Genomic DNA, 8,388 nt, shown 5'->3' with positions numbered 1-8,388 from the left:
TAGTGTTAGAAAAAAGAATATGTAGAAGAAAAGAAGAAGAAGTGGAAAAAAGATGAAAAAGAAGAAAAGAAAAGAAGTAGAAAAAAGATGAAAAAGAAGAAGAAGAAAAGAAGTAGAAGAGGTAGAAGAAGAAGAATAGAAGAAAAGAAAAGAAGTAAAAGAAGTAGAAAAAAGATGAAAAAAGAAGAAGAAGAAGAAGAAGAAAGGAAAGAAGAAGAAAGGAAAGAAGAAGAAGAAGAAGAAGAAGAAAGGAAAGAAGAAGAAGGATAGAAGAAGAAGAAGAAAGGAAAGAAGAAGAAAAAAGAAGAAGAAGAGAAGGAAAGAAGAAGAAGGATAGAAGGAAACACCCCGACCACTGACCCCGACACCCAACCCCGACACCACACCCCGACACCTGACCCCGACACCCTGACCCCGACAACCCGACCCCGACACCACACCCCGACACACAGAGCACGACACCACACCCCGGCACCCCGACCCCGACACAACACCCTGACCCCGAAACAGCACCCCGACACCGACATGACACCCCAACCCCCTAAACCTCCCGAAAAGGTGCTCTTTGGCCTTCCAGAGGCCGACGGGGTTATATATTTGTGAATTATTAGTTAGGTCATATATTTTTCGATTTTGTTATGAAAAACATCATATATAATTGTGTTGATCGGGTAGATTTAAATGTGCGGTTGTTTCATCGCTGCGAGGTTTGGTGTTCGACGACCTCGCCGTGCGTTTGACGAGCTCTGCCCCTTCGTTCATGGGTGAGCACAAATGACATGTCCTTCTCCCCCATTAATTATTTGCACAAATGACATGAAATTTGGTAGCTAGCTATATATGTGTCCTGAATCATCAGTATGCGTAACCAATATGTGTCTCCCGTTCGAAAGTGTCATAGTTATAAATATGCATGCATTTGCATATTTATAACCTTGATTCTTTCAAATTGTCCAACGCTATCCATGGACAGCCCGAGTATGTGTAGATTGGGTTTGTTTTCCCATATGCTTTGCTCTGGATCCGACGCATAAATTTCGTCAGTGCCTCCCTTGTTGTTCTCTGGGTACACATCATCACTGTTTATTGCAGAGACGTGTATCAGGAGAATAGCGGGGAGGTGCTGCCGAAATTTTGCGTCGGATCCGGAGCATAGCTTGGGAAAATGAACCCAATCTACACATACTCGGGTGGGATTAGGACCTATCTTTACCTATTAGAGTGTAGGTTGCATGGACATAATAAAATTGACAAAGTAGATCAACTGATGAATATATACATGGTGAATTATATATATAATTGTTGTGTGTCCAGTAGCTCTGAAAGTCAAGATGAGTGATCGTGCGTGGATGTATACTGGTCACACTGGTCAGAACAAATGGAGCGCTGAATGGTTCACAAAAACCAAGGGGTTTGTGCAAGCCGCATTTGCAAATGGCCAGAGGAAAACTTGGTGCCCCTGTTTCCGATGTGGCAATTGGGAAAAGAGGACAGAGGCTGAAATGGGTAAACACCTGCAGAAGAATGGTTTTACGCCCGATTATATGGTGTGGACATTCCATGGTGAGTCTGCCCAACGTGACCGAGCTGAGGTGGATCATCGTCGCACCGGCGAGCATGGTACCGGGATGGAAAATATGGTGCAAGACTATGATGATGCTCGGGATTCGGACGAGGAGATGGAGGAATATGCAAAGGCCTTCAATGAAATGTTGGAGTCTTCAAAACGTCCGCTCCACGACCACACTGAGCTTTGTCAGTTGGATGCCATCTCACAAGTAATGGCTTTGAAGGCTCAGTTCAACTTGGGCAGAGAATGCTATGACGCAATTATGACAGTATTTGGACGCTTTCTACCCAAAGGCCATGTAATGCCTGCAAACCTGTACTAGTCGGACAAAATCCTCCGTGCACTGAAGATGTCCTATGAGAAGATACATGCCTGTGAGAAAGGATGTTCCTTATTTAGGCTTGACTATGCGGACTTGAACTATTGTCCCATTTGCAAGTGTTCCAGGTATATTGTAGACAACGGTATGGGTGAGAAGACACAGACCAAAATCCCTATTAGTGTTCTTCGGTATATGCCAATCGTACCAAGACTTCAACGTCTTTTCATGGTCGAAGAGACGGCCAGACAGATGACATGGCACAAAACAAGCAAAAGAACCGAGCTAGATGCAGATGGTAATCTTATGATGGTACACACATCGGATGGTGTTGCATGGAAAAAGTTTGATGAATTACATGCTGACAAAGCGGCAGATCCGAGGCATCCTCGAGTCGGCATCAGCACCGATGGGTTCAGTGTGTTTGGTATGACGGCAGCCCAGTACAGTTGTTGGCCCGTATTTATCTTTCCACTCAATCTCCCCCCGGACAGATTATGCAAAGAAAGAACATTTTCCTGACGTTGATAATTCCAGGGCCCAACTATTCGGGGAAAAATATGAATGTGTACATGCAGCCGCTTAAGGACGAATTGCAAGAAGCCTGGGATAATGGGTTCAAGACATACGACGCCTATAGCAAACGAAACTTCATAATGCGTGTCTGGTACATGTACTCGACGCATGACTTGCCGGCGTATGCGCTATTCGTTGGCTGGTGTGTGCATGGAAGGTTCTCGTGCCCCACATGCAAGGGAGCTCTTGAGTTTCGTTGGCTTCAGGCCGGTCGCAAGTTTTCTTGCTTCAACATGCATAGACAGTTCCTGGATCCTCGCCATAAGTTCAGGAAAGACAAGAAGAACTTCATCAGAGGTAGAGTTGTAAAAAACTCTGCACCACCTGCGTTGACAGGCCAACAGACCCTGGATCAGTTAAACGCTCTCGAGCCAGATCCAGAGCGTCCAGGGTACTTCAAGGGGTATAATTCTGAGCACGCCTGGACTCACAAAACATGCTTATGGGATCTGCCTTACTTCAAAGACCTCCTTTGCCCACACAACATCGACGTGATGCACACTGAGAAGAATATCGCCGAGGCACTTTTTGGTACATTGTTCGGCATAGATGGGAAGTCAAAAGATAATACTAAGGCTAGAGTCGATCTGGAGGCGCTATGTGATAGGCCGTTACAAAACATGAAAGAACCAAAAGGAAAGCAGAACTGGACGAAGCCAAAGGCATGGTTCAATCTTGGAAGGCCAGCTATGAGGGAAATTATCTTGTGGGTGAAAATGCAGTTGATGTTCCCCGATGGGTATGCAGCGAATCTAAAGAGGGGAGCGAGTCTTGATAAATTGAAGATATTTGGTCTCAAGAGTCATGATTGGCACATATGGATTGAGCGGGTAATGCTGGTGATGTTGCGTGGCTTCATCCCTGAGGATGAATGGCTAGTACTGGCAGAACTCAGCTATTTCTTCCGTGTTCTTTGTGTGAAAGAACTATCGCCTGGCGTGCTAGAAGAAATGGAAGAGTTGGCGCCAGAGTTGATCTGCAAGTTAGAGAAGATCTTTCCACCGGGCTTCTTTAATCCAATGCAGCATTTGATTTTGCATCTCCCGACCGAGGCAAGATTGGGGGGGCCCGTGCAAAATCGTTGGTGCTACCCAACTGAGAGGATGCAGAAGACGCTTCGAGAAAAATGTAAAAATAAACGTAGAATTGAAGCGTCTATGGCTGAGGCATTCATCACTAAGGAGGTGGCAAACTTCGTGACAGCACACTACGAAACCAAAAATCGTCATTTGCATAATCCGAAGCCTCGGTACAATGCTGAAGAGCCTAAAAAGGGTGGATCCAACCTCAGCCTATTCAAAGGCAATCTCGCACCAGCCAGTGTTTCAAATCCAGTATCTTTGGATAACGAAGAATGGCGGACCATTTCGTTGTATATCTTCAACAACCTGATAGAAGTGCGGTCGTACATCGAGTAAGTTCTCGGTACATTGTTTCGCAACTTCTATTTCCTTTGAACTGCTCTTATTCCTGGATATTTCATACAGTCGATACGTCGCCCTATTCTCGTATGGAGCGGTGATCCAAAAGGATTCCGTCGAAGAGTATGAGCTTCTCGCAAAGCAAGGAGGCGGCTATCCCGGTTTGATCTCTTGGTTCAAACAAACGGTAAATTCTATTAGGCAATTTCATTTCATTCGCTAATTTGTGCATAATGCAACAATCCTTTCATATTAAACTTGTAGGCTAATTCAGAGTCTATGGACGCCGAATTGAGACAAGTTGCTAATGGTTTTGACTATAAGATCCGTTCATTTGACAAATACGACATCAACGGGTATCGTTTTCGTACCTATGGCAAAGAGCTATCTATGGCCGACCGAAAGTCTACAAATTGTTGTGTATTTGCTATCGGCGAAGGAGGTACCGAGTATTATGGGAGAGTTGAAGCATTTTATGAACTTCTATTCTATGGTGAAAACTCACCGAATGTTGTAGTCTTCAAATGTTATTGGTTTCAGCCGAAGGAGACTAGAAGGACTCATGAACATATAGGGATAGTTGAAATCAACCAAAGCACCCATTTAGATGTTCCTGATGTCTATATTATGGCTCAACAGGCGACCCAAGTATTCTATCTACCCTGGGCCTGCCAAACTAATCCAAATCTAAAAGGTTGGGATGTCGTTTATGAAGTGCCGCCACGTGCTAGACTATCTCCCCCAAAGGAAGAGGATTATGAACCTCACATTAACCCAGACACATATGAAGGAGAATTCTTCCAAGAGACACGTCTTTCCAAAAAGCGTTTCAAGAACCGGTATACTTCACCCCAAAACATTGAAGTAGACAGCGACAGTGAATCCCACATCACCCCAGAGGAGGAACAAGAAGAGCCGGAACAAGAAGAGGTTACTGCTGCGGACGACCTCTCAATGCTTGACCGATTACGTAAAGGTGGCCTTCCACATGTTGATGTCACTGAACCCTATGAGCCCATCATTGATTATAGTGATGATGATGATTATGCATTTATTGATGATATTGATCGAGATTATTAGTAGTGTCAGGTATTCAATTTTTTTATGTTGTACTTGATGATGATACACTTAAGTGATATACATATTATTATTCATGTCGGTATTTTTTTTATGTTGTACTAATTTCGTTTACTCTTTGTCATGGCAGGTGTTGAAAGATGGAAGGGGAGCCGACTGAGGCCAAGGACAAACGTGCCCAAATTGAAGGTGTGCCACACCATCAAGGTAGCTCCAGCTTATATCAGTTCGGGCGGAATTGGGTAATGTGGTTTGCTTCATTATTAATGCAATTCATTCATCATGCTAGCTTGAGCCCTTTAATTACTAATTTACTTTGTTTCTCTCTTTCAGGCATGCTACAATAAGACGGATAAGGTGCCAAAGGGGTACGACCTGTATGCCATGGCCCACACTGCCTCTTACAAGCAAGTCAAGGGGAAGGCGAGGAAAGGGGAGGAGTTTAACCCGAGCCAGATCCCCTACAATCCAGAGCAGGTGATGATATCTAGTGGCGGGAGGTCCCGTGGCTCCATAGCCATTGATCCAGAGATTGCTCCTGAGACCACGGTGAGTTTAATTTGAATGGACGTTACTTGCTAGTCTTAACATTTGAGTGTCATCATGCTAACGAAACATTGGAAATGATCTTTGGTGCAGCGTTACTCCACACAAGCATCACACGATCCTTCTCTAGCTACTGGCATGAGCCAGCCCGCTCCCACACCTCCATGATCAAGGTAAGTTTCTCTAGTTTTTTGCTTAACAAATGCATAAAGACCTAGACTTAGCTTTATTTCATCCAATATGCTTACCTTAATGACCTAGAGTTAGCTTCTTTTCCTGCAAAATGACTTAATAAGCTTACTGAGCTCCAAAACCAGCCATTTTACCCAAGTTAGCTCTAAAACGATCTATACTTAGCTTTGTTTCCTCCAAAATGACCTAAGTTAGTTATAATATGCTTAGTTAACTAGGTTTGCTCAATAATGACATGTACTTACCTTACTTATGTAAAAACGGCATAATTAGCTTAGTTAGCTCATAAACGATCCATTTTACCTACATTAGCTCTAAAATGATGCATTTTACCTAAGTTAGCTCATAAACGATCCATTTCACCTAAGTTACCTCACAAACGATGGTGTGCTTCTTCTTCTAGTCTTCTTCTTCTAGTCACCTTTTCCTAACTTTCTTATTTGCCATTTTGCAGATTTCATTCACTTCGCGGAAGCTAGCTTGCTATGATGGAGTGCTTGTTTTTTATTTCATTCTCTTCTAGTATTCTTCTAGCTTGCTACGATGGAACTTGCTATCTTGATGAAACTTTGCATTGTAATATGTATGTGCAACTTCCTAATGGTTGCAACTTATGTGTATGTGCAACTTGCTATGTATGAGTGGATGGAACTATATATGTATGTACGATGAAACTTATGTGCTGTTAAATAGCCCTGTGAAATATATCTATATATGTCATATATATTTGCTGTGAAAATTGTTGGATTTAAAAAAAACAGGGAAAAAAGCCATTATGCAGGCTCTTTGCCGTCCGCCACCGACGGCAAAGGGCTCTTTGCCATCAGCAACGGACGGCAAAGAGGACACGTGGCAGGCAACTGTGCTTCCTGGGAGGCTGACCTATCTGGTCAGTTTGCCAACAGTGGCTGACGGCAAAGAGAAAGTAACTTTGCCTACAGCGGCGGACGGTAAAGGCCTTCCAATGTTTGCCGTCAACGGCCGACGGCAAAGGCTTGCCGTTAACCACCTAACGGAGTAACGGCGCAATTATTACCGTCAACATTCTTTGCCGTCGGCAGCTGATGGCAAAGGACCCTTTGCCGTCAGCCGACCGAAGCGGACGGCAATGTAGCTCTTTGCCGTCCCTTACATTGCCGTCCACTTTTGCCGTCCGCGGCGGACGGCAAAGACCTTTGCCGTCCGCCATCCATGCCTTTGCCGTCCGCCGTGGCTGATGGCAAAGTAGCTGATTGCTGTAGTGACGTGTGTGTCGTGCGTTGAGCCTTTGTGCATCTCGTTTATATCTTAGTTGGCTCTTGTGAGAGATTAATGGAACAACCCATTTGTTGCTTTGGTGCGATTTGGGAGAGAAGGACTTGGGCACTCCATGTGCCCTTGCCATTGCATTTGGTGCATCGTTTGAGTTCTCCATGGTGATACGAGGAAGTTTCAAGTTGAGAAGCTTATCTATCTTGGGTGCTTGGTACCCTTGAGTTGGTTCCTCTTGGGTGCCTTGGTGCCCTAGACGGTTGGTGGTGTTCGGAGCTCAATCATTATGGTGTAAAGATCCGGGCGGTCTCCAATTAGGTTGTGGAGATCACCCCGAGCAATTTGATGGGTTTGCTACCAATCAATTGGGTTTCTATCTTATATCCAATGTTCCTCTTTGCGATAACTTGTACTTAAATTGTTTACATTGAAAGTTACTTGCCCCCTTTGCATGTTGTGGTTTTGTTCCTTGCATGTGTTTGTATATGTTGTGCTTCCAATTCTCTTGTCTTGAGAAATCAAGTATGTGTTTGTTGGTTTGCACATCATGTACGTGTGTGTCGTGCGTTGAGCCTTTGTGCATCTCGTTTGTATCTTAGTTGGCTCTTGTGAGAGATTAATGGAACAACCCATTTGTTGCTTTGGTGCGATTTGGGAGAGAAGGACTTGGGCACTCCATGTGCCCTTGCCATTGCATTTGGTGCATCGATTTGAGTTCTCCATGGTGATACGTGGAAGTTTCAAGTTGAGAAGCTTATCTATCTTGGGTGCTTGGTACCCTTGAGTTGGTTCCTCTTGGGTGCCTTGGTGCCCTAGACGGTTGATGGTGTTCGGAGCTCAATCATTGTGGTGTAAAGCTTTAGGCAAGCGTCGGGGTCTCCAATTAGGTTGTGGAGATCACCCCGAGCAATTTGACGGGTTCTGGTGACCGCCCCCAAGGGTTGCCAAAGTGTACGGGTTCGATGACCGCCCCCAAGGGTCTCCATTTGGACGGATTCGGTGACCGCCCTCAAGGGTCCCTTAGTGGAATCACGGCATCTTGCATTGTGCGAGGGCGTGAGGAGATTACTGTGGCCCTAGTGGCTTCTTGGGGAGCATTGTGCCTCCACACTGCTCCAAACAAAGATTAGCATCTGCAAGGGTGTGAACTTCGAGATACATCGTCGTCTCCGCATGCCTCGGTTATCTCTTACCCGAGCCCTTTACTTATGCACTTTACTTTGTGATAGCCATATTGTTTCTTGTCATATATCTTGCTATCACCTAGTTATTTATCTTGCTTCGCATAAGTTGTTGGTGCTCATAGGTGAGCCTAGTTGCTGTAGGTTTTGTGCTTAACACATTAACCGCTAGGTTTATTTCGCTTTTGTTCAAGCCTAAACCGTAATTATTTTAAAGTGTCTATTCACCTCTCTATTCACCCACCCACCCCCCCC

The sequence above is a fragment of the Triticum dicoccoides genome, chromosome 2B, assembly GCF_002162155.2.
Source record: "Triticum dicoccoides isolate Atlit2015 ecotype Zavitan chromosome 2B, WEW_v2.0, whole genome shotgun sequence".
In the NCBI taxonomy this organism is placed as follows: domain Eukaryota; kingdom Viridiplantae; phylum Streptophyta; class Magnoliopsida; order Poales; family Poaceae; genus Triticum; species Triticum dicoccoides.
Note: the sequence above shows the minus strand (reverse complement) of the source record.